The sequence below is a fragment of the Urocampus carinirostris genome, chromosome 17, assembly GCF_059441175.1.
Source record: "Urocampus carinirostris isolate Australia breed hairy pipefish chromosome 17, RoL_Ucar_1.0, whole genome shotgun sequence".
Classification (NCBI taxonomy): Eukaryota; Metazoa; Chordata; class Actinopteri; order Syngnathiformes; family Syngnathidae; genus Urocampus; species Urocampus carinirostris.
The window spans coordinates 24,050,298-24,077,153 of record NC_142365.1 but is presented as its reverse complement, the minus strand read 5'-3'; the positions used below and the strand labels follow the sequence as shown (position 1 = coordinate 24,077,153).

Here is a 26,856-nt window from a genome sequence, read left to right as displayed (position 1 = left end):
AACATTGTTTTGAAATATAATACTTTTTTTTTCCCCTTAACTTAGAATTAATGCAATAACTAAAAACGGCTGGTCATTTTAATTACTCTGAAATACTTATAGTAATGCAATTGTTTACCCGTTTACATTGATCTCCCCCCCCCCCAACATTTTGCTGGAATATTTTATATTTTGCTTTAGGGATGGGTGATTGTTTATAAATAAGGTAATTTTGTATGTAAAGAAAATTATGTGGGCAGCACGGCGGCGCAGTGGTTAGCGCATGTGCAGCACAGTTCAAGTCATGGGAACCTCCTGCGTGGGTTCAAATCCAGCTCCAGACTTCCCGTGCGGAGTTTGTATGTTCTCCCCGTGCCTCCTGTTTCCTCCCACATTCCAAAAACATGCATTTCAGGTGAATTGGCCGGTCCAAATTGTCCCTAGGTGTGAATGAGCGAGTGAGTTGTCTGTCCCTGTGTGCCCTGCGATTGGCTGGCAACCAGTTCAGGGTGTCCCCGCTCACTGCCCGATGATTGCTGGGATGGGCTCCAGCACCCCCGCGATCCTACTGAGGATAAGCGGTGCAGCTTATGAGATGAGATGAGAAAATTATGTTGAATAAATAATGAAAATAATAAGACTACACAAAACCTCCCATGTGGAGTTTGCATGTTCTCCCCGTGCTTGCGTAGGTTTCCTCCAGGCACTCCGGTTTCCTCCCACACATTCCAAAAACCTGCATGTCAAGTTGAATGGCTGGTTCAAATTGTCCCTAGGTGTTAATGAGCAAGTGAGTTGTCTGTCTCTGTGTGCCCTACGACTGGCTGGCAACCAGTTCAGGGTGTCCCCGGCCCACAGCCCGAAGACAGCTTGGATGGGCTCCAGCACCCACACGACCCTACTGAGGATAAGCGGTGCAGCTAATGGATAAGACTCCACAAACACTCAACGTTTTTTCTTTTCTTCAAATGAATGCACAAGTTTTTCTTTACTCTGAAATATTCATGTACTTTCCTGGATTGGTCCCAATAATAGAAAATAAGTGGTTTAATTTACATTTTCCATGTAATCTGTATTATGTAAAAAAAAATCACAAAGACGGTCCTCAAAACGAGGGGAACACGAGTGTTAAACAAGCACTGGAAATTAATGGCCAGCAGGGGACGACATTCTACCATTTCTTCAGATTTTCAAGTCTAATAGTCACGCTACATTGAGATAAAAATTATGGAGTTTGAGCCTCTTAACTCTTGACTTACTGCGGGGGTGGGAGATCAAGTTGGTACATTTATATTGATATGGAACGCAGGCTTGGGCATAATTATTCTTATATATATTTGATTCCATCATTTAACGTCACACAGTGAAATGAAATGCGCAGTAGAATTATCTTGTGTCTGGAGAGAGGGTTTTAGGAGTTTTGATGAATTGTGTGTTTATATATATGGTGTGGCTCTTTCTCTAAAAGAAAATCCAAATATTTTTGCTTTTATGGCTTTTTGGGTCAAGAAAATTCCAGAACCCTGACCTAGGTGCTTACTAAAGGTAAAAAAAGAAACCCTTAATTAATTAAATAAAACTAAAAACATTCAGGACGAGATAGACGGTAACAATACCAGACACTGGAGATCAAAATTGAACAGGACAAACTAGACGGGAACACTACCAGACACTGGAGATCGCTAACAAACGGAACAAAATAGCCAGGAACGAAACTGGAGATCGATACTAAACAGGACAAAATAGACGGAAACATTACCGGACATGAAACACAAGCAGGAAACAGTCAAATCCCATGTCTTGCGGGTGGAGATGTTTGTTGACGGACTGACAAAGGGTGAGTGAGAGCACTGACCTTAAATAGGAGGAAAGCCAATCTGTCAACGAGCCCCAGCTGGCGCCACATGGGCGGGGCCAATTGGGCACCATTGGCCACCGTGACAGCACTTGTTTCCAGTTTCACTATGCAAAACAGCCACATACAGTGTTCAAATATTACTCAGTGTCTCTATAATACTGCATGCAACGGGAACGCAATGGAAAATTCAGAAGCACGATAAGACCGTGAAAAGCCCGGCTTGCCTCGTTTGTGTTTATTAACAAATAGCGCTGTAAGTCAAAAACAACAAAAGCAAAAACATGGAATAATTTATAAATGATAATTGATAAAAACAATGCTTTATCAATTCACTCATTCGCAGCCAGCCACATTTAGATACAATGAATTGTGGGATGCTTCAGCCTGCAAATTGTGTTTTTTCTTTGGTTTCAATGTGTAATGGAGTATTTAATAGATAATGTAAGGTTTCTTCTTCACGGACCTTTTTGGAAGGCAACCCCCGCGAAAAAAGTTAAACACTTAAACGTTTGCTTATGCTATAGTGGGAAAAAAATGCATTGTGTCTCCTTTACAAATGAGGGGGAATAACTTGTGCAAATATTAGTAAGTCAAGCAAGAGCCATTTCTGAGGTCACTTAACCGAGCGGCCAACTTCTGCACATATAAGGTTTTGTTGTGACTAAGACAGTCAACATAAGTCAAAGTAGAGACGTTACATGCAGGATTTAGAAACTCCTCGAGAATGTGACTTTTCTTTGCACTCGCTACCATTTCAGTATACTTGTGAACTTTTTATTGGGTCCACTTTGGGCCGTAATTCAGGATTGGCACTCACCCTTGCATCTGGTATGCTCTCATACATATAAGGGAAATATTTGGGTTCATAAAGACAGGTCGAACATGCTCACCAACAGTTTTTAAGTGATGAACACGAATAACTTACATACACACTGGTCAAACGTTTTGGTTCACAAACACAGAAGATGCTCATAAATAGTACTGAAATGCTTTTTATCGCATCGGTCAAATGTTTTGGTTTATAAACACGGCTAAAATACACTCATAAGCAGTACAGAAATGCTTTTACATGCCCTCGTTAAATTGCCTCCTAAACAGAATGTCAAATGCTTTTTTTCACACCAGTGAAATTGTTGTGTTTATAGGTTAAACACACTCACTGAAAGTACATAAATGGTCTCATAAACACATGTCAAAAGCTGACTCACTTACTTGTCAAAGCTTATCATACAACCTGTTGAAACATAAAGAGAAGTAAAACCCACTCACCAAGAGTACTTCAATGGTTTCAAAAACACATGTGTAAACTTATATACATTGCCTTTTCCATTTGTGTGTTTATATAATGTCAGGTAGCACAGAAGGACAGCGGCCTCAGCAGGGAAGCCCAGTCCTCCCTATCTCCACCCACTTTGTTCATATCCTTTGACGGAATCCCGAGGTGTTCCTGGGCCAATCTAGAGACATAGTCTCTCCAGCGTGTCTTTGCTCATCCCCGGGGCTTGCTGCTGGTAAGACATGCTTAAAACACCTCCTATGTGCCCATGAGGCCTCTTTTAATCTAAGCCACCTCAGATGGCTATCCTAAACACGGACTAGTACCGAGTCCACATGACTGCAGACGCGGCATCTATCCGTCTGTCGAGCTCCCGTTCCATCTTACCCTCGCTCGTGAGCTAGACCCCGAGATACTCTAACTCCTCCACTTGGGGCATTCCACCTTTTTCACGGCAGAGAACCATGGCCTCGGACTTGGAGATACTGATCTTCACCCAAGACGCTACACACTCAGCTGTAGACCGCTCCAGGGAGAGCTGAAGGTCACGGCTTGAGGAAGCCAACAGCACCACATCACCAGCAAAAAGCAGAGTTGCAATGCTGAGGACGTCAAATCGGGTTCCTTCTACGCCACGGCTGCGCCTAGAAATTCTGCCCAAAAAAGTTATGAACAGATTAAGGACAGCTTTTCCACTGGAAATGAATTCAACTTACTGCCGGCAAGGCAAACCAAACCCTGGTACTGGTCGTACAGGGACTGAACAGCCCTGCTAAGATTGTCCGCTACACCTTACTCCCAAAGCACCCTCCACATGGTTCCACGAGGAGTCCACAAGGTTTTATTTAGAAAATATATTATGGGCCTGAATTAATTACAGTTAATGGCTTTTAGCATTTACAGATGTAAAGACTAAAATATTTTACTAAGATTCTTATTAAAAAAAATTCTCTAAAAGTGGTTGAAGAGCTATTACAAAATTAAACAAACAGTTGAATGGAATACATTCCTATTGAAAACCGCCTTATGATCTTTGGGGAAATCTTGTTTGAACCACTTAAACTTGATAAGGAAATTTGTTTAACAGGGATTTGTTGGACTTTGATTCTACGTGATCCTCCGGCAGTTACGATTCTGTTTGTTTTACACATTTCTTTGTGGACTGACATCTATTTTTCTATCTCTCCTTTTTACTCCACTCAAAGACGTAAGCTGTCAGACCTACTAATTTCATTTAAAGCCATTTCTGACTATGAAATAAAATACAACCGAATTTTCCCAATTGTCTACACTATAAGACCCACCTGATTATAAGGCGCACCCCACAAAACTAGTAAATAGTAAAGAAATACATTCAAATTAAAACAATTATTTCATAGAACATAAATTGACAATATTTAATCTGTTTTACCACTAAAGTTAATCAATAAATTCATAAATGGTTACTGTGCTCTCCCCACTCCGAAGTATCCCCCTTTTTGCTAGCTAGACAGCTAGAGAACAAGGTCCCTAATAAGCAGACTTATTTTCTTCAGTTGCTGTCAATTCAGACAATAACCTAAATCATTAACATCATGAGAAAAACTAAAAACAAAGTACAAAAAAGTCCTGATAGCTTCCTAAATAACAGATACATTCTAAGCTAGGCAGACATGCTAACAACAATTCAAACAAGAGTATGTATGTCACGGTTGCCCTTAGCCCCCAATTGGCTCCGCCCGTTTTGCGCCAGCTAAGGCTCGTTGACTGATTGGCTTCCCTCCTATTTAGGCTCAGTGCTCTCACTCCCCTTTGTCAGTCCATTAACGAACCTCTGCACCCGCAAGATGTGTGTTTTGACTCCCGTCTCCCTCGCCTTCTTTGATATCTGACTCCAGTATCCAGTGTTTGGTATCGATCCCGTCTGTCTCGTCCTGTCTGATACCTTGCTACAATCTCCAGTATGGGGTATGGTTCCGGTCTATCTCATCCTGTTTGATATTGGTCTCCAGTCTCCAGTGTCTGGTATCAATCCCGTCTACCTCGCCCTCTTTGATATTTGAATCCAGTATCCAGTGATTGGTATCGATCCCATCTGTCTCGTCCTGTCTGAGACCTTGCTACAATCTCCAGTATCGGGTATTGTTCCGGTCTATCTCGTCCTGTTTGATATCAAACTCCACTCTCCAGTGTCTGGCCTCGATTCCGTCTGCCTCGTCCTGTCTGATATCTGTCTCCAGTCTCCTTCATCTGACCTCAATCCTGTCTGTCCCGTCCTGTCCGGAATCGACCCTATCTGTCCGTAATCGACCCCTTCTGTCCAGTATCGGCTCGTTTTACTGGTATTGATCTCATCGGCCTCTGGCTTCATGTTGTTCCACGCCAGACTTCTGCCTTACTTCTTCCGCCCAGCGATCGCCGAATCACTGGCGTTTGTGTCTCGTCCTGTCTTATACCTTGCTACAATCTTGAGTATCGAGTATCGTTCCGGTATATCTCGTCCTGTTTGATATTGGTTTCCCGTCTCCAGTGTCTGGTATTGTTCCCGTCTAGCTCGTCCAATTAGTGTCCAACGTCTTTATTATGCTCTGTTTATCAAAATCATGAACTAACCAAGGGCGTAAGGTTCAATTATTCAATGATCATGTCATTTCCAAGGAACAAGAATCAGTAACGGATCATCATAAATCAATACTCCCTGTATTTACTTGCATTGGATTGGATTGATACCAAAATTCACGGTATTGCACACCCGTAGTCTCAAATACCGTAGTAAAGGCATTTCCAGCTCTTTTTAGCGAACCGGCTCTTTTGGCTCATGGAAAAATTGATCCTAAGTGCTCTTTGAACTCAGTTAGGGATTGTTAACACATACTGTCATTAATTGAGGGAAGATTTAACTTTTAACCTTTTTAACGACACTGCAAATAATTTACTCCACCTTAATAGTCAATCAACAAAATCCCTGATGCAAAAAAATGTCAAGTCATGTTTATTTGTATAGCCCTTAATCACAAGGAGTCTCAAAGAGCTGCAGAGACTACAGACTATGATTACAACATCCCCTGATCTAAAACCTACATGAGGGCAAGGAAAAACTCAGAAACCTCAACTTGAGGAAAATGAAGAAACCCTGAGAAGGGTCCGCACATGAAGTAATCCCGCTTCTAGGATGACCAGGCTCCAATGGATGTTGCAAAAACAAATAATACACAGAACATGAACAACATGAAATATAGGTCATTCGTAAGCTAGAGAATAGAAGTGTGTTCAAGCCTAAATTTTAACAGTTCCAGCCTAGATTTAAACGTTATGTTCATGGAAAGAGACTGTGCATTTGGTAGTTTATACCTTTTTTTTTGAATGGCGGCTAGAGAAAAACCCGGCCATCCCAAACATAATGATTGACATATAGATAGATTGATTGATTGATTGATTGATTGATTGATTTTTTTGGGTTACATTACTTTAGACTCGACCTGTGCCGAAATTGGGGTTGGGTCGGACTCGGACTAGTGCTCATTATCTTACCACTACGTGCACTTAATAGAGCCGGTTCTTAGAGCCGTTGCGTTCGCGAACGACTCGCCACTACTATACATACTGTAGATAACACGGCGGATTTTAGGACCCGTGGATTAAAGTCACGGCATGTAACTAAAGTTCTTCTTTCCAGAGTGCAGCAGCAGCAGCATTGAGAGGACAAAGCAGCGAGTCTTGTCGCGTGCGCGCGCGCGCATGTACGTGCGCGGGTTTTGCTGCTGCAGCGTGCGCGAGCGAGGAGCAGCCGGTTCCGGTTGCTGTTGTCCCCTCAAAAGAACCAAAGACAAAAGGCGGAGGAGAGTGTCTTCTCCGTATATTTATTCGGTAAAGCGAAACATGGGACGTCTTTTGGGTTGGCGGCTGGCGGTTCCGGTTGGGATTTAACAGAAATAGGACGGTGGGAGGCTTCCTTGACAGGGTTGAAGAACAACACTACACAAACCCTAATTGGGTCGCTAACACTAACGAGGAAGGTTGGACGCTCAATAAGGTTTGTGAAACTTTTTATTTTAATATAACGTGAAATATAGGGAAGCATGTGGACACCATAACAGACAGGACAGCTTGTGTTTCACACGTGCCTTGACTTGTGAGTTGAACTCTGACCTTGCTCACAACTCAAATCACACGTGTCAAACTCAATGTATGAGGCCCTCGAGAGAAGCATGAGATAATAATGAGCTGCACGGAGTCAAACAATGTTTTTGTAGTTTTACACATGTCCACTGGATGTCACCACACCCAGTCGCCACTTCCAAAGAACCCACTATAGCTGACTACCATTAACGTATTTTTTGGGACTTTACATACCTGTCAACCTGTACATTTTTGCATACAAAGTACGTTTACTTTGCATTTTAAGACGTGCACGACGTACAAGAGAATCTGTATGTAAAAACCCCAATTTTTCAATTATGGGTACCAGCCGGTACACACCGACTATCACGAAACGGCAAATCAATCAAGTCAAACGAGTTTGCTGCGGTCCACTCTATCTCAGTATCGTTTTTTTCGTTGCAAACAAAACGAGCGTTTGATGGTACTGTGCGCATGCGTCTGCCGCTGTAGTGCCTAATTTCGACTTCCCTGCAAAATCCTCCCCCCATCGCGTGAATATGCATTCTGCTGCGCTTCAGACAATAGCAATTGTATTCTATATAAAAAGCTTATTAAAACAATAAAGCTATTGTCGGACATTGTTTTATTAAAAATAAATAAAAATGAAATCATAAATAATATAATAATAATAATAATAAAGATATGGTGTAAGATTTGTTTTGTATTTTGTAAGGGAAAATACGACAGTTTGTAAAGGCATGGAGCCGTGGAGGTTGAAATAAACTCCAACAGCAAAAAAATACAATTCATTTTGAATATCAATTGAAAACAGAAATGAAACAGAGAAAAGAACATGCGTACTAAACTATCATCTTCGCTCCAAATCACAAAATCCAATTAAATGTTCATATTCTGTGTCACTTTTACTTGTAAACATCTCCTGATTGGTCCTGGAGGTCGAAAGCTCTTAGGTCAACGTTGAAATGATCAACACAGGCTTATAGCGCCCTCTTGCTGTTTAGTGTGAAAATAACATGTAAAGTGATATACAGTGCCAGTAATAAAAAAGAAACTCGATGATATAATAATGTGTTAACAATTTCCCAAATAAGACTCACCTGAGTATAAGTATAAGAGAGCGAGCAAAAGAAGGTAAAGAGAGACAAAGAGAGAGAGAAATATACAAGTACAGCACCTGTGAGAGGGACCTGGCTTTGGCAACATCAAGTGGATATATTTCAACCTGCAGCCCGTTTTTCTCTTGCGCTTCTCTGAGTGTTGTCTTGCGGGCCTGATCCGGCCTGCGGGCCGCCTGTTTGACACCCCTGACCTCGAGACTTGCTTCTTTCCTTGACTTACTTAAAATTACGGCGGAGCGGGTTAAATCCTCCAAGGGGCGGGATCCAGCCTGCGGGACGTATGTTTGACATGCCTGGCTCATCGTGTCTGGATGTTACCTGTTGAATGAGTTAAATGTTTTTTTTCCCCTCATGATCAGTTCAATGTTGGACATGTTAACATGCAGTTTTGACACATTTTCTTTTCGCTTAAAAAAATGGAAAGAAAATCTAATGAGGAAAAACACACCCGTGCATTACATGCACTCGAAAAACTGCAGCATCCTGCTTCACAGAATTCGTTGCTTTCTTTTATATAACCAAAAGCCACTTGATCTGTAAATAATATATGGCTGTATTGCTTGCCTTCGGGCACTGCCCAGATTTATTTATTCATTTATTTTGCTGTGAAATTTGCAGGAGGTGGGTGAACCACCCGTTCCTTTTGCATATCTGTTAAGCAAAACCTGCCGGGCGTGACAAAGAAGGAAGTGCGCTTTTACCTGTAGCCACACCCGAGTGCTGCGTGATAATTATTATTAATTGAATGTTTTCGTATTTAAATGAGCCTGAGGGTTTTTTTTTGTGCAGCAACGTTGCTGAGTGTATCCATTTTGCTATAGAGCAAGGATGGGCAAACTACCGCCTGGCAGGTGTTTTCATGAACATGTTAAAAATAACGCACATCCATCCGTCCATTATCTGCACCGCTTATCCTCTAGGGTCGCGGGGGTGCTGGAGCCAGTCATGTGGGCATAGAACACCCTGAACTGGTTGCTAGCCAGTCACAGGGCACACGGAGACTTTTATATAACCAAAAGCCACTTGATCTGTAAATAATATATGGCTGTATTGCTTGCCTTCGGGCACTGCCCAGATTTATTTATTCATTTATTTTGCTGTGAAATTTGCAGGAGGTGGGTGAACCACCCGTTCCTTTTGCATATCTGTTAAGCAAAACCTGCCGGGCGTGACAAAGAAGGAAGTGCGCTTTTACCTGTAGCCACACCCGAGTGCTGCGTGATAATTATTATTAATTGAATGTTTTCGTATTTAAATGAGCCTGAGGGTTTTTTTTTGTGCAGCAACGTTGCTGAGTGTATCCATTTTGCTATAGAGCAAGGATGGGCAAACTACCGCCTGGCAGGTGTTTTCATGAACATGTTAAAAATAACGCACATCCATCCGTCCATTATCTGCACCGCTTATCCTCTAGGGTCGCGGGGGTGCTGGAGCCAGTCATGTGGGCATAGAACACCCTGAACTGGTTGCTAGCCAGTCACAGGGCACACGGAGACAACTCACTCGCTCATTCACACTAAGGGACAATTTGGACCAGCCAAGTAACCTGAAATGCATGTTTTAGAATGTGGGAGGAAACTGAGCAACTCTCAGCAGAGATCATAATCACGTAAGATAACTCACTCTTGTCTGGTGACAATAGTCCACAATGGATTTCATTGTCAACTATGTTTACTATTTATTTTTGTCAATAGGGTCTACTAAGCGTTGCAGCCCTAATATAAAATGCTAAAAAAAAGTGCTACTAACAAATTTGTCTGGCTCCTAGTGTCCCATCGTTTGTCCTCCTCCCAATGAGAAACGTTTGTTTTTTTTTTTGTTTTTTTTAATAAAACATTAATGTGTACAGTGCTATGCTCAAGGCCAATATTCAAATAGCTGGCTATATGTTTCTGCACTTGTATTTATTTTATCTATTCAGACAAACTCAGTTTTATGGAGAAAAAATGCCCTCTCTGTGCTAGCCATGTTGCATTTGGATCTTTTAAATGCATATTAAATGTATAGAAGTGTCCCTTTCTTCTTGGAGACTCAAATACCCAAATTCTGTCTCATGTTACATAAAAAAGTAAGTGTTTAAAAAAAGGGATATAATGTATAGCAACAAAATAAAGAATGATACACATCTAGATTTAAATATCATACTAACACTTATTTCAGTCCACTTATCAATCCATGGTATATTTTTCATTTAATATTTTAATAATTTCCCGATTTGCTTATATTTCTTGCTAATTTGCTAACATAACATAATTTTGTTTGACCAATTTTTTTAACCTTTTGTTTAAATTTTTGTTGTACTTGTATAAGACGCTGTATCTAATATTGGTAGTCCATAAATAAAAATGAGTTGAGTTTAAAAATTAATGATCAATATAAAAATTGTTCAGCCGTAGCATTTTTTTTAATGCTGCAGACAATGCAAGGACTTTACACTGCATGAAATGATGTTTGAAAGAGAAGGGTGGGCCAGTGATATTATTTTTTTTTCAGTTATTTTCTCATTACATAAAAACAATGAATAATGATAATACATTCTACTTAAGACACCCTTTCAGGATACCCCAAGATTGCCATACTTTAAGTCCCAAACAACAATATAGCCAAAATAAAATAAGTAAGTAATGAATAGCAAATAAAAACACAGTAGCGTTAAAAAGGGGGCTGTATGTGAGGCAGATAATCATGAAAAGGTAAGTCTGAAGGGGTTGTTTTTGAGTCCGGATTTGAAGGTGGGCAGAGTGGCAGAAATCCAGAGGTCAGACCGCAACGAGTTCCAGAGCTGGGGGGCAGAGCGCCTGAAAGTTCTGCTCCCCATGGAGCTGAGATGAGCAAGCACGTATAGTGAGGAGGATGATCTGAGGGATCAGGATGGCGTGGCAATGTGAAGGAGGTCCGAGACGTAAGGAGGGGCAAGGTTATGAATGACCATGTGGGTGTAGTGCAGGATTTTGTAGTTGATTTATTGGTTGATTGGGAGCCAGTGGAGTTGCTGAAAGACAGGGGTGGGCTGACGGCGAGAGGGGTTTTTGTTGATAATGCGTGCAGCAGAGTTATGACCAGCTGAAGTTTATAGAGGGACATTTGAGGTAAACCGTAGAGGAGAGAATTGCAGTAATTGACGCTATGGATGAGGATTACGTTATTTATGCATTTATGTTTATTTTGTTGTTTTGTTCTACAGGTAAACCGTTTTTTCCCACTATTTAAAGGGATACTGTGTAATATTTAACAACTAAATGTCACTGTATTTTTTGTGTAGTGCAACTGAAAATGATTACAAAGCACAAGAAAGAACACTAACTAAGGAGACTCAAAGTGACCACACTGCCCTGTTTGTCCTCGCAATTCTTTGGCACATTTTATTTTCATGCTTAATTTTATTGATATTTTTATTACCGTATTTTCCGCACTTTAAGGCGCACCTAAAAGTCTTAATTTTTTTCAAAAGCTGACTATGCGCCTTATAATACAGTGCGCCTTATTTATGGAACAAAATAAATTCGCAAAGTCTTGCAACTAACTTGCCGCCGCCGACTAGATTTTCCCCCGAACGCCAAGTAGTCAGCGGTGTATGCTGGGATTTATTTACCGGCGTTTCATTGGCTAACCAATGTGTCAATCATCATTTGAATCGATCACTATTGGCTGAAGTTATTCGGAGCCTCGGATTGGCTAGAGCGCCAAAACAAACCCTGCAATTGGCCGAAAAAGATGTATCAATCATCCGTTGAATCGATCGCTATTGGCTGAAATTATTCAGAGCCTCGGATTGGCTAGAGGGCCTAAACAAACCCTGCAATTGGCCGAAAAAGATGTGTCAATCATCCGTTAAATTGATCGCTATTGGCTGAAGTCATTCGGAGCCTTGGATTGGCTAGATGGCCAAAACAAACCCTGCAATTGGCCGAGTTTAGCAATGGCGTAGCAAGCTTAGCAAGCTTGCTAAAGTACACCATAAAGAAACATGTTTTATGAGTCTGTATTTGCAAATAATTTACTCTCCTGGATTTACTTCACTAACGGTTGTAAGAAGACCATGATTGCGTATCATTATTGACATTATTACCTTAGGTTATTATTATTACCTTTGCACCAAATGCAATATTGCACAACCGTTACGATACCGACGTTATCACGACAACCCTGTATGTAACATCCCACATGCCGACATTTCTTGTGTAAATACCATGTAAATTATAACTATAGCCTTATCCCCCTTGTCTTATAACATTATCTTCTCTGTTCCTTTATCTTCTTGCTCATACCTCACTATGAATGTGTAAAACTGGAGTGTCATGCCCAATTTCGTTGTCACAATATGTTAGCCCATTTGTAACAATGACAATAAAGGTATATTCTATTCTATTCTATTCTATTCTAGGTGAGCTATGCGGCTTTATATTTTCCCGGTATCTTGTTTTAGAACAATCTTGATGTTGCTGTGATGAGTTGAGTGAATTAAACTCAATTCCAAGTGTTTATTGTCATATGCACAGTAAAGTTGCGAGCAAAAAAGAAAATAGAAACTAAGAAATGTTTGGCATTTCTTGAATCCCAAAACTTTAACCTTCCGAATGATATTTGAAATGATGCATTTGAGTGACATCGTACGGACACCGCATCTGCACGTGTCTACGACACGTATTTGCTTCTTTGCAAGCTTTGGGAATGTTAAGGGGGTAATCAGTTTGACTGAACCATCTGACTGTTATGTCGACGTTCCCATTGTAGCGCCTTATAATCCGGTGCGCCTTATCTATGGATGATATAGGACAAGGGTGTCAAACTCATTTTAACTCGGGGCCACACAATAGAACAAACATTATGTCGGGGGCCGGACTAGTAGATTAAAGAGAAAGAAAGAAGGGAAAAGGAGAGAGGGCGGGACAAAGAAATAAAAAGAGAGAGGGAAAAACAAAAGAGATAAACAGTCGTGAGAGAGGAGGAAAAGAAAGGGAGAGGAAGAAAGAAATCCAAAGAGAAATAGAAAGACAGAAGGAGAGAAAAGAGAAAAGCGCAAAGGGTAGGAAGAGAGCGAGAGAAAAGGGAGAAAAGGAAGTTAAAGCAAAATAAGTTAAAAAGACACACAGAGAGAAAGAGACAAAGAGCAACAAAGGAAGAGAAAAAGAGAGACACAAAGAGTGAAATAGACAGAGAGTGGGAGAAAAGGGATAGAAAAGAGAGTGAGAGCGAGAGAGAGTGAGAGAGAGAGAAAGAAATACTAGTACAGGGTCTTTGTTCGAGACACCTGGCTTTGGCAACATCAAGTTCACATAATTCAACCTGCAGCTTGTTTTTCTCTTGCGCTTCTCTGAGTGTTGTCTCGCGGGCCGGATTCAATCCCTTAGCGGGCCTGATTTGGCCCGCGGGCCGCCTGTTTGACACCTGTGATATAGGACCAAAAACTATTTTTTGGGGGTGCGCCTTATAACCCGGTGCGCCCTATAGTGCGGAAAATACGGTAATATAATGTAATTATTTTTTTAATTTTCACAATATTTTATTAATGCATTTTTGGGAACCTCTTTATAAGTGTATATTTCTGTTTCAGTTCTTCACTATTGAGTTCCAATTTTCAAGCAAAACTAATTATTTTCTGCGTCTTCCTTTTTAGATGTGTTCACTTGATTCAAATGAGTGAGCCTGAATTGACCTTTTTTCTCACGTCGCTGCATACAGTGCTGCTGCTGCTGTTTTTCTTTATGAAGGACCGATCCTGCTATATGTAGAAATTATTCTATAAACAAATACCTACAACTATATGCTATATAAATAGTGAACACATATGTAAATCGCATGATTTCTAAATATATGACATAAATGCAATTTATTCATTTATTTATATGATTTCTTATTTTTTTTTAGTATTTTGTTGATTGACACAAGAAATGTTATTCAAATGAGCAGGTGGCCCACTTGCCTAAGCTTTTCACCTATTGGTTGATAAGTCATGGATAAAGGCATTGCAATTGATCGGTGCACTCGTCGATCAAACAAAAAGTGAATACCTTAGTGTGACCCGTCCTCTCATTTGAGTAGCATTGTCTTGCAACAAAACACATGAAAAAATACACAACAAGGTACACGACAAAGCACAAGACACTCATTTGAATAACATTTTATTGTGAGAAAATACATGATGAAACATATGACACTAATATTCACCATAATCCTTTGAATAACATTTTGATATGACAAAATAAAAGACAAAATACTAAATGCTCAAAAAAGTACGGATCAAAACACATGGAATCATTTGAATACCATTATGTTATTATGAATTACACTACAAAATACATGACTAACTACACCAAAAACTACACAACACAACATACGCCAGAACACATAACAAAGGACACGACAAGCACACGACATTCGTTTTAGTATCATTTTCTTGTGACAAAATACACAACAAAACAAATGAAAAAGTAAACAGCAAAATACACAACAAAATAAATGACGTAGAGAACAAAACCCATGACAAAACCCTCTTTGGCATATATATATATATATATATATATATCATGTAAGGTATTTTTTTTTTATTAATATTGCTCATCGCATTTTTTATTAATTTTTTATTTCTAAAAATGGCACGATGGGTCTTCCATATTTCTCCACACAGTGCTGTAATGGCGCCCAAAAAAATAAGATGAGTGCATTGAAGAATAAAAAGGAGGCCACATCATATGGGAAAATCACTCCATTAAGCCAAAGACAGAAAAATTGGTCTGGCAGTGCTGAGACCAAACGCGAGGCCAAACGCGAGGCTGGACGACCAAAAAACATGCGGTGAGCTGCCAGTCTCACCGGTAACAAACAACGAAAAGCTATGGCAACAAATGCGAAGCTTGCCTGGAATAAAAGAAATGAGGAACATTGGAAAACCTGCGCTAACTTCAGGCTAGCCAATCAAAAGCTGGTAGCCATCCAACGAGCCCAACCAAGAGCATACAAAACAGGAAAGCCCTCAGCCCTGACGTTAATGGCATCGAGCTGAACGAAATTATGCCAACAGAGACACGCTGCTAAAACGCAAACCAAAAGCCACAGTAGACTACCTCCAAGCAGAAATGCTGTTTCTGAGCTGGCCCTACATCTACATTCGCCATTTTGAAAGTGTTCTTTTAAGGACTTCACAGCTCTACAGCAAACAAGCCAGATCACTGTACTTTGAAACTAAATTTCTCCAGTCCGCCGAGCGTAGAATATTTTGCTTCACATTTGCATATTTGAGGGAAGGAACACCACACGTTTCGTGCCTAATTTAAAAAAAAAAAAAGCGGTTTGGGAATACCCTCCAAGTGCTCCACGATGGCAAACTCGTATTTTCGTCTCGAAAGCAGATGGCTCTGTGGCATCCCAGGGGATGTTTTGGAAACCACTACAGGTTACCAGTGTGAGTCCTCCAGGGCTTCACTCAGCGCTTTATTAATGATCTGTTTATTCCCCAAGCTTAGACACGTGTGCAGCCTTTTAAATTGAAAACATGAGACTGGGCTAACGCACCACAATGTAAAAGTATCTTCAGGTCACATCGTTTGTTAAACATGATCCGATACAATTTAATCAAGCCAATTATGTTTGCTGGTTGACAACAATTTTGTTGCGGGTGGCCACGCAGAGACGGTTACAAGTCTCATTAATCTGCCTCGTCTTCGTGTTAGCCTTCATTATTCAAAGCATGACCAGCAAGGACTCTGAGGGGGGTTCTCGGATCTTTCCGTTTACCGCTAGCCTGCACTTCACCCTATCTGCGCTTCTCATTAGCCGCTATATGAGGAAACATCAACTGGAAAGCCACCCCGACTTGGAGCTTTCATCATCCTTTTATTTTTTTAATCAATTGATCCCTCCCTTTCCCTATTCATCTTCCTATCTCTCTACCTCTGTTTTCTCTATCTTTACATCTTTATATCTTTCTCTCTCTTTATGTGTTTCTATCCATCTCTCCAGCTCTATCGCTCTCTCCACCTATATAGCTATACATAAGTATATATCTCTCTCTGTCTCTGTCTCTGTCTCTGTCTCTGTCTCTCTCTCTCTCTCTCTCTCTCTCTCTCTCTCTCTCTCTCTGTGTCTCTCTCTCTCTGTCTCTCCTTATCTCTGTGTCTTTTTCTGTACTGTATCTCTCTCCGTATCTATCTTTATTTACTTTTGTCTTGATCTCTTTATCTATCCCTGTTTATCTCCAACTCTAACACTCTCTATTAGTCGCTCTCTATCTATCTTTTTATTTAGCTCTCTAGCTCTCTATTATTGTCTAGCTCTCATTCTATTTAATTATCTCCATCTGTAACTTTATCTCTCTACATATCCTTCTCTCTCTCTCTCTCTGTATCTTCATCTATATTTCTCCATCTTTATTTCTCTCTCTCTTTATGGCTTTTTATCACTCTCTTTATCTCTCTCTCTCTCTTTCTCGTTCTCTTGCTCTTCCTCTTTCTCTTGCTTGTTCTCTTTCTCTATGTATTGCTATCTCTCTTGCTAGCTTGCTATCATTCTCTTTCTCTCTGTCTCTAGTTCCCTCTCTTTATATCTCTCTTTACCTCTCTTTATCTCTATCTCGCTCCTTATCGATCTCTCGCTTTATTGCTCTTTATCTCTCTTTATCTATTGCTCGCTTGCTCTCTTTATCCCTCTTTCTATACCTATGTATGTCTCTATCTCTCTCTTGCTCTCCTTCACGGTCACTTAACTATCTATTTCTCTACCTTTCTGTCTCTAAATGTCTCTCCACATCTCTATAAATCTCTATATTTCGTTATCTCTCTCAATTTCCCTTTCCTTATATACTGGACTGTCTCAGAAAATTAGAATATTGTGATAAAGTTCTTTATTTTCTGTAATGCAATTAAAAAAACAAAAATGTCATACATTCTGGATTCATTACACATCAACTGAACTATTTCAAGCCTTTTATTATTTTAATATTGCTGAATTTGGCTTACAGCTTAAGAAAACTCAAAAATCCTATCTCAAAATATTAGAATATCATGAAAAAGTATACAAGTAGGCTATTCAACTAATCACCTGAATCATCTAATTAACTCGCAACACCTTGCGAGGGTTTCCTGAGCCTTAAAAACACTCAGCTTGGTTCAGTAAACTAAATCACTGCTGATCTGACTGCTGTCCAGAGGACCATCATTGATACCCTCCATCAGGAGGGTAAGACACAAAAAGAAATTTCTCAAAGAGCAGGCTGTTCACAGAGTGCAGTTTCAAAGCATATCCACAAAAAGTCTGTTGGAAGGGAAAAATGTGGCCGGAAACGCTGCACAACCAAGAGAGATGACCGCAGCCTTAACAAAATTGTGAAGAAGAGCCGCTTCCAGAATTTGAGGGAGCTTCAAAGACAGTGGGCTGAAGCTGGAGTCCAGGTACCAAAAGCCACAGTTCACAGACGTGTCCGGGAAATGGGCTACAATAGCCGTATTCCCATGGTCAAGCCACTTCTGAACTCAAGACAACGGAAGAAGCGTCTGACTTGGGCTATGGAGAAGAAGCACTGGACAGTTGCAGAGTGGTCCAAAGTCCTCTTTTCAGACGAAAGCAAGTTTTGCATTTCATTTGGAAGTCAAGGCGCCAGAGTCTGGAGAAAGGCTGGAGAAGAGCAAAATCCAAGTTGCTTGAAATCCAGTGTGAAGTTCCCACAGTCAGCAATGGTTTGGGGAGCCATGTCAGCTGCTGGTGTTGGTCCACTGTGTTTCATCAAGTCCAGAGTAAATGCAACTGTGTACCAAGAGATTTTAGAGCACTACATGCTTCCATCTGCTGAAAAGCTCTATGGAGATGAGGATTTCATTTTCCAGCATGATCTGGCACCTGCCCACAGTGCCAAAACCACCAGTAACTGGTGCACTGACCATGGCATCACTGTCCTTGATTGGCCTGCTAATTCCCCTGACCTGAACCCCATCGAGAATTTGTGGGGTATAGTTAAGAAGAAGATGAAAGACACCAGACCTACAAATGCAAATGAGCTGAAGGCCGCTATCGAAGCATCCTGGGCATCAATAACACCTCAGCAATGCCACTGGCTGATTGCCTCCATGCCACGCCGGATTGATGCAGTAATCCGTGCAAAAGGATTCCCAACCAAGTACTGAGTGCATCAATGGACATTTTCAAATGTTTGATTTAGTTTTGCTGTTATAAAATTATTTTTTTTACTTGGTCTGAGGAAGTATTCTAATATTTTGAGATAGGATTTTTGAGTTTTTTTCAGCTGTAAGCCAAAATCAGCAATATTCAAATAATAAAAGGCTTGAAATAGTTTAGTTGATGTGTAATGAATCCAGAATGTATGACATTTTTGTTTTGTTAGTTGCATTACAGAAAATAAAGAACTTTATCACAATATTCTAATTTTCTGAGACAGTCCAGTATCTTTCTCTCTCTCTCCCTCTCTTTATCTCTAGCTATCTATCTCTCTTGTGCTATCTATCTCTCACTCTCTCTGTTCCTTTCTATTTCTGTTTATCCATCTCTCTAGAACACTAGCTCTTTCTCTCTCCCTCTCTCTTTTTCTCTCTATGACTATCTTTTTATCTCCGTCATTCTCTATATCTTTTTATCGCCCAATAACTCGCTATTTCCTTTTCTCTATTTTAATTTGTATCTCTTTCTTAGTCTCTCTATCTTTCTCTATAGCCTATTTCTCTTTATCAATTCAGAGTATATTCATATTACCATTTGAAATCTTAATAGGGCTTTAACATCCTTTGACCCTGTAAGGGTCATGATATTTCCTTCATCCGGGAGAAAGTCATCATGTAGTTCAAATAGAACTGACAGAAGAGAAGTACCTTTTTGACCTACTTTTAAACTAATCTTTATGCCTTGGATTTCTTTTCTTAATGTTGAACCACTGACACATTGCCTTGAAAGGGAGAACTGTGTGGTAATTTATTCTGCAGCAGCATAACTTTAAAAAGTATTGTAAAATATTTATTATTCAACCCCCTGTTCTGGAGAACTCAAAAAATCGTACAATACCTTGTCGAATATAGCCTTGAGTTGACAAAGATGAGCTTAATCAAGTAGTTTTACAAGCCTTCAATTGATTAGATTTATTTTACATAGACTTGCTTGATTCAGTCTAATATTCAGTATGGTTGTTGATACGAACTTCCTTAATCAATTTGGTTTAGTTTGGCACAAGTTTTAATTCTTTTGATTCAGTTCCATCCAACAGTATTTTTAGCAGGGCTGATTATTGATACCAATTGAATGATTCGATTCACTTTCTGTTGACAAGAGTTCTATTTGTTTTTTTTTCTATTTAATCTAGCATTTATTTGTAGGAAAACAGTACTTTCAAAATATCAAGAACATGAAAACCCACGCTTAATTTAGAATTTAACTATGTGACCACAGTATCTGGTCACATAATTTAAAGTTTCATTTTTTCAATTTAACATTCACTTCATTGTCACAGAATCAATGGTGGAGAGAGTGATTTCATGCTTGTCCCTGCATTTTTTGTTAGTGTAGCATGAAAATGGTAAAAGTAAGTAAGGGTATGTTTCAAATACAGTTTAAATGTCAACCCCAAAAAGATGAAAAAAGAAGAGTTTGTTCGAGCACGTCTAATAAATGCACATACTTGAGGAAAAAACTCACTGAGGCTGCGATCATGTGAGTAACAGAGTAACAAAGTTCTAAACTCCGGACACGACCCTTTTAATGTATGTTGGTTTATTTGGAAGCCTGACTCTGCCCCACCAGACATGCACCTTATCACAAGTAACTGGTCACTGATTGTTAGTTAGTTGCATCCAGAATGATCACACAATGAAAGGCCGATTTTCATTACTATTGTTAAAGGTTTCTCGTCTACTCTCAAGTGACCCTCTTTCCAGACAAATTCGGAATAACCAGTGTTAGGCGTGTTACTGAAATACAGTAGTTAGTTATTCTTACTAGCTACTAGTTTGTCTGTTGCCCCCCTGATTACTAGCACCCAAAAGTAGTGCGTTACTCTGAAAGTATGTAGTAATAAATAACCATATATACTTACATAGTAGCCAACCCCCTTAAAGTGCTTTAAAATAAGCACATGATAAATAAGAGAAAACGTGTACACCAACCCATGGAAGCATTGAAGCGTTCATATTTATTGGCTTGTGCAATCATGAGAACTTGCATACCAACACTTAGCCCAGACATTCCAGATACATTTTGTGTCTGGCCCCCAAACCACTAGAAGCTCTCCTTCTCCATTTCTGGGTACTGTCCATGATGTTTTTTATTCTCCAGCAATGGTGAATTGCAATAAGAATTTTATAAATAAAAACAACAAAATTCCGCACACGTTTTCTGTAAATTCTGTGATCACATTTGCTGTATTGATTTCGTTGATCCTGTATAAGCCATGCCCTCTCCCCACTCGCTGCTTGCTATTTACTACAGGTGACACACAGCCAAAAACGTGCATATGAACTAAGCTTCTGATTTCAGTAGTTTATTTTGTAGTTGTAAATACAGCTTAGATGCCGTACATATGATAGACAGGGTATCTCGTACTCTGTGCTTGAGCTACCGTACCTGTATGCGTTAGTACTTTTTGGATAAATATAAACACGCTCACCCTTCGATTAAGGTGCTAATGGCTCGTACGTTACATCGTAAGCGTAAGGGGAACAGTTAGCAACCAGAGAACATTGTAATTCTTGATCTGCTTTTAATAAGAAGCAGAGTGAAGCATTATGTTTTAAAGGCAGTTGAGTCAGAACATTTGTATTCATAACGCGTTAGACTACTAGTTAACGAAAAAAGTAATTGCGTTTCAGAAACGTGTTCCTTTTAGCATGTTAGCCCCAACATTGTGAATGACCTTGAAAAATAAATGATGGCAAGTTAAGAGATTGTGTTTTTGTGGTCTCCTGTTCCTTTTTCAAGTGAATGTAGATAGCAGCATGTGCCTCAGCAATGCCGCCCGGGGCCGGCGTGCAACACAGCGTAATGTGCAAGTACAGTATGGCGAGATTCTGATGAACAGATGGGACTGTGTTTGCGGACTTCTGTTTCTTTTTCTGCGGGGGATGTCCTTGATGGTTTCAACTTTTTTCTATTGTTTGTTATCCTTCATGAAATATGGAAATTTGTTAACTCATTTTAATATCTGCCACTACTTAAGTATTTCACTGTTTATTGCTTAAAGCGACAGTGTGTATTCTTTAGAGCCTCCGTGTGTTAAAGAAACATTTATTACGAAAAACAATATTGGTTTATATAAGTGGCAAAAATGCCTGGACTACTATAAAAAACTAGAGCAGCAACTAATGATTATTTTAAATTGTCACGGTTGCCATTGCGCCCAATTGGCCCTGCCCGTGTGGCACCAGCTGCGGCTCATTGACAGATTGGCTTACTGTCTATTTAAGCTCAGTGCTGTCATTTTTCCTTTGTCAGTTTGTCAACAAACTTCTGCCCAGCAAGAAAAGGGTTTCGACTCGGTCCTGTTCTTGTTGGTATTTCCTGTCCGGTATTGTTCCCGTCTATTTTGTCCTGTTTATTATTTTTTCAATTTTCGTTCCCGTCTAGTTTGCCCTTTTTATTTTCGATATCCTGTTTCATTATCTATCCTGTCCGTCCCATCCTGTCCGGTATTGACTCCATCTGTCCAATATCAACTCGGGCAATATAGATCTCGCCGGCCTCTGGCTTCCTATCATTTCACGCCAGACTGCTGCCTAATGTGCATGACTCCCCAATACCCGTAAAATAAAAGGCTTGTGTGAGTTACGTTACGCGTTTGGGTCCTGATCCTGTTCTGGTTCATGACATAAATCTGCTAGTCATCCACTATGGTGGCATGGCAGATGAGTGGTTAGCGCGTCGGTCCCACAGTTTAGAGGTCCTGGGTTCGAATGCAGCCATTGGCATCCCTTGCAGAGTTTGCATGTTTGCCTCGTACCTGCGTGGGTTTCCTCCGGGCTCTCCGGATTTCCACCTACGTTCCAAAAATACGAGTTGCAGGTTAATTGGTGGCTCCAAAATGTTTGAATGAGCTTGTGAATGATTGTATGCCTATGTGTACCCTGCGATTGGTTGGCAACCAGTTGAGGGTGTCCGCAACCCACTGCCCGAAGAAGGCTGGGATGGGTTTCAACACCCCCGCGCCCCTACTGAGGATAAGCGGTGCATAAAATAGATGGATAGTCACCAACTATTGAAACAATTAGTCGAATAATTGTATAATTATTTTTTTCTCAAATTAATAATGACTTATTTGGAAAATAATTATAAACACAAGATAAATGGGTACAGTGAAAAATACATAAATGAATAACAAAAACCTTTATTGAACATACTGCAGATTTGTATACAAATCAAATAAAATTGTAAAAGTAATTAAACTTGGTCAGAAGACATAAATCCATAAATAAAACTCGCCCATTTTTTGGGAACAGGCAAACAAATGATAAATTAAAGTCAAACATTGTTAATCCCTGTAAACCAAGAATAGGCTCATTAGCAGCAGTAGGACAGTAAATAAAACAAACTATGTGCATTTTGTGAAGTACATTTAGCGGTCACGTCTGTTTGAAATCAAACTTTTCTAAGAACTAATTTTTTAACAACAGATATTGAAACTGCATGAATTTAGTTTTAAATATGTTTGTCTAACACAGTCCGGCATAACATGCTTTTTTTGGCAAATATACAGTGCATGTCATCAAAACCTTATTGGCCTGCAAATTATCTAAATCTTAAAGAGGCAAATCAGACTTCTTAAATTATCGTGCGTCACCAAGCTATTGCCATTATATGCAGTCTTTATATTCAACGTATTCAGGCTAAAATGCTCCCAACCCTTGGTAGTTTTGGTACGCGTACTTGATGTTCATGCCGCCATTTTTATATGCGGAGTTAATATTAATGTAGAGATGCCTTACTCCGTTGAATAAAACCGTGTATATATAAGACTTGACAATGAATTCCATTGTTGACTACTACTATTATCGTCTTTTGTCGACAATGCCGGCTAATCATTGCAGTCCTAATATTAACGTGCAAGAACTTTGTATTTACTTACATACCATTATGCTCACATGGAGGTATCTGACATGATTGTCTACCATCTTGCTGCTACAGGTATCCTAAACGCTGCGAAAATCAGAAAAAGAGAAGATTTTGCAGTTTTGTCACTTTGAGTCTTTGTAATTTGTATTTTCACTTGTGCTTTTTAGCACTTATTTTAGGTTGCACTACACCAGGGGTCTCCAACATGGTGCTCGCAGGCACCAGGGAGCTTCATAAGACTTGCGTAGCCGGCGGACAGGTTCTGAAAATAGCGCAGTGATGGGTAATTACCATCAACTAGTAAATTTGATTTCTCACTAAAATTATGTCTTAGTAATTGACTTAACTTTTAATAATTACAACACAATAATAACATGGTAACAACATAGTAATAACACAAGTTCCTATTATAGAAATGTCTATCAAAATCCTAGCCCACGGGTCGGGATCGTTTTTTGACTCAAAAGAGCCATAACTACAAAATGTTTTTATTTTAGGGAGGGCCAGACACCATATTTAAAGATTAAATTCAACATAACCGCCATACCTGCTCTCCAGACAAAAGCTAATTCTTCTGCACAGTTTAATTCACTGTGTGACATTTCAAGTCAACTCAAGTCACATTTATTTGTAAAGCCCTTAATCACAAGATGTCTCAAAGGACTGCACGGGTTACAATGACACCATCGACTGATCTTAAACCAACATGCAGGCAAGGAAAAACTGCAAACCTCAGCACGAGAAAAAATAAGAAACCTTGAGAAGGGGCCTCACAAGTGGTAATCCTCCTTCCAGGATGACCAGGGTGCAATAGGTTTAGCATTGGGTAACAGTACACAAAACATAGTGAACATCAATAAAAGAAAACAATAGGTAATATGTTGAAATTTGTCCAGAAAGTGCATGACACCAACGACGTCTCTCTCGATTTTTGATGATTTGATAAAATTTATGTTACAAGAATAATGCCAGAGCCTGTGTTCTAAATATCAACCAACATACCACTTTAAACTTGTTTCCCTCCCGCAAAGACTTAATATCCTTGAGGCCTTGATCTGATTTTTTTTTCATAAATAATGGTTTCAAAACAGGATGCAAACAGTTGTTTTGTTAAAACGTCTCAATAGTCTCAAACGAGGATTCCGACATATTTGCTGACGGCGCAGACTGCTCAGGGCAAGAGACAGGAGGGAGTGCTTGCGCTCTTTGCATAGCTCCGCTCATCCCAAATAAATTGCTCTGGGTGCTCCTCTGGCGTTGTGGCTTATTTACAGTTTGTTTTGTGGATTTTTATCATAAGGTGTCTCAAGAGTGAACACAGATTTTTTAATGAGCTCGCATATAATGAATTTCTGCCTGATGGTGTGACAGCCTGACTGTACACTGTAGTTAAAATGTGCCCTATATAGACTGGACAATACCATTTTACACTTCATTGTTGGTTGAGCTTCGAGTGCACTAAAATAGCCTTTGCTCTCTCAAGTTAGGAACAAAATGGAGAACATATGAGGTGTGAGCATATTTGTGTCCGATCCATATGCATTCATGAAAAGAGTCATATATGGCTCGCAAGCCATAGGTTCTCGATCCCTGTGGTAGCCCTTTACGTTGGTCAGTAGCTCTCATCTTAAAAAAAGGCAGGTCACCCGTGTACTACACATTACAGCGACATCTAGTGATCAAAAATACATGCTGTCCCTGATGCTGGTTTAGCCTTTCGGGCACATGTTTATGTATTTGTGTCGTTGTATTGTGCATCTGTTCTTTTGCAAATATTTTTTTGTTTACTTTAGTCAATAAGTGGTTCATGTTTTTTTCTTGTGCTGTGCCTACATAAAAAAGCCACAAACAAACAAAATGATGTTTGTGTCTGGTAATCAATGTGTAAGTTACTAATTGGGTTTAATACTGTGGGTGTGAAAGGTAGAGGCTGGTTTTTGCGCCATCTTGCATCATCAATTTCCTTGTGTGGAAACCCTTCCCATTTTTTACGTCGTCTCATAAATCCAATAGGGGGAAATCGACCGACCGTGGAACCTCTCCTGCATTTCTCGGCTTGATGAATATTGATTCCATGAGAAAGAAGCATGAAATTATTCAGACTTGACAATGTAAACCTAAGTGTTGTACATTTTTATAAAAAGCAATTATTAAAAATTGCGAAAGAGAGAAAATGGGTTAGATTCAACCGGCTACAAATGATTAATATGCAATTAATGAAAGGGTTACCCCGCACTCTTAAACATACCAAATGTGAGAAATAGTTTGTTTCTGCATAATATCTCTATATATAGGTCATTTGTATATTGCAATAATTTTCCGAAATAATGCATTTTGAAGACAGTCTGTCTCGTCTTTGACTTTCAGAGCTTTGACGTCTTGTGAAAAACGCCAGCACCCTAGAAAGCCAGTCACAATATTGGTTAGCCATTTAGCCGACTGCTAACGCGGATAACCTTGAAGCCTTTGGGAGCCCGCACACTAACAAGGAGCTATCTAGACAATATAATATTAATATTAGAACAATTAACAGAAAAGGAAATTCACACAACAAATTCATAGGTGGAGCGTGGCCACCCCTTTGGTGGCGCCACTGTACCAGAAGGGTGGGTTATGATAAAATTGAAACAGAAGTCAGTGGAAAATTCCCATATTTCCAGCTTCACACCAGTCTTTTGTCCAGACTGATTCCTGCAGGTAATGTGATAAGACTCAACTCAAGAATCAAGGCCTCCACTCCAACAATAAATCAGAAAACCACATTAAAACAATGTAAAGACATATCAACAGCTGGATAAAAGGATACGTTGAGAAGTCGAGTGAATAAGAATTAAATACTGTAACTACATTGAAATATATGGATAATTATAAGGTCGCAACACAAACATCTTTGTCTAAGTTTTTGTTGTAAAAATAAATTGATTCAATGTTATTTATTGATTTAGACTAAAGAGTATCCAAAGATGGGCAAACAGTTTTTTTTTTTTTTTTCAAAAAATTGCCTGTGTTCGGCCGAAACCCTCAAACTCATTCTCGCCACCCCTCCTCCAAAAGATTACTTGAAAAATCACAGACACTGAAATATAGCTTATATTTAATCAGATTTAACTTTATCAATTCAATTTTAAACGTTGAACTCTCCAAATTGTGACTTTCAAGTATTTGCTCAGTCAGTGAATGTGAATTTTAATTTTTCTCCAGCGCAAACGATCTTCTAACATGGCGGTCACTTAAAACTGTCAGATATGTACTGTTAAGACGCTAAAAGAAATTTTTAATTGAAGAGCTAATGAAACATCTAATGTGTGTTTGTTCTATTTAACAATGGATCAATTGTCAAATAATCGATACATTGTTTCCTCTTTTGTGGCTAACTACTTGTAATCATAATTTACACTCTGAAAATTTGAAATATAATACTTGTTAAATTCATGGTATTGCGTATACTAACTTCTGATAGAAATGACGTAGAGACTCGCTTATTTAAA

General features: G+C 39.6%; 1 protein-coding gene across 1 annotated transcript in view; it reads left to right on the top strand.

The window, feature by feature from the left end:
• The first annotated feature begins 6,719 nt into the window (after window positions 1-6,719).
• camkk1a (calcium/calmodulin-dependent protein kinase kinase 1, alpha a) overlaps window positions 6,720-26,856 on the top strand; it is a 77,446-nt gene continuing 57,309 nt past the window's right edge. The window contains exon 1 of the mRNA XM_088321162.1: window positions 6,720-7,125. The gene's annotated coding sequence lies outside the window, so the exon portion shown is untranslated. The remainder of the gene's footprint in view (window positions 7,126-26,856) is intronic.